Genomic DNA, 670 nt, shown 5'->3' with positions numbered 1-670 from the left:
TTCCAGTGTCATTCTCTGTCAATGTTTATGCTACCCTACTTATTACATATTGCATACATTTTAGAAGACACTGTAATATATGGTTTCTGAATGAAACAATGAGATAAAGCTGATGAGTTCAAGTTAAACCGCTGGACATTTAAAAGCTTGAGCTATGTACGGTAACACTCTTGTCTCTGCTCAGCTCACTTGTATGCATGTGTGGGTGTGCATATGTACATGTATGTGTATGCAGACATGCCACAATGTTAAAATGTATTGTTAACTGAAAACAGATACTATATTTAAAAATGACTCATTTGACCACACAAGAACCAGAATTATTTTAAAAAATTTGGAATTAGTTATCAGTTTGAATTCATATGCTGTTCAACTCAATCTACTGTCTAATCCCCCAATAATATGCTGTCTAACTGACTCTACTGTTTAATCCCCCAATACAATTAACTGGGGACAAAAGCTTAAGTCGGGTTTTCATGTAAAGTAATTTAATTTACAAACTGAAATTGCCAAATTTGTATTTCTTTTTATTGTGTCTTACGTAGTATTCTTAAAATGACAGAATGACACAGTTACTAAACATTTATTTCAATTCAGCTGCTTTAGAAGTTTCAGTGACTGATGCAATACTGGCAAAACCCTGCAGACTTTACTATGAACACTTGGCTCT

This window comes from Cricetulus griseus, chromosome 8 (genome assembly GCF_003668045.3).
Source record: "Cricetulus griseus strain 17A/GY chromosome 8, alternate assembly CriGri-PICRH-1.0, whole genome shotgun sequence".
NCBI classification, from domain to species: Eukaryota; Metazoa; Chordata; class Mammalia; order Rodentia; family Cricetidae; genus Cricetulus; species Cricetulus griseus.
Note: the sequence above shows the minus strand (reverse complement) of the source record.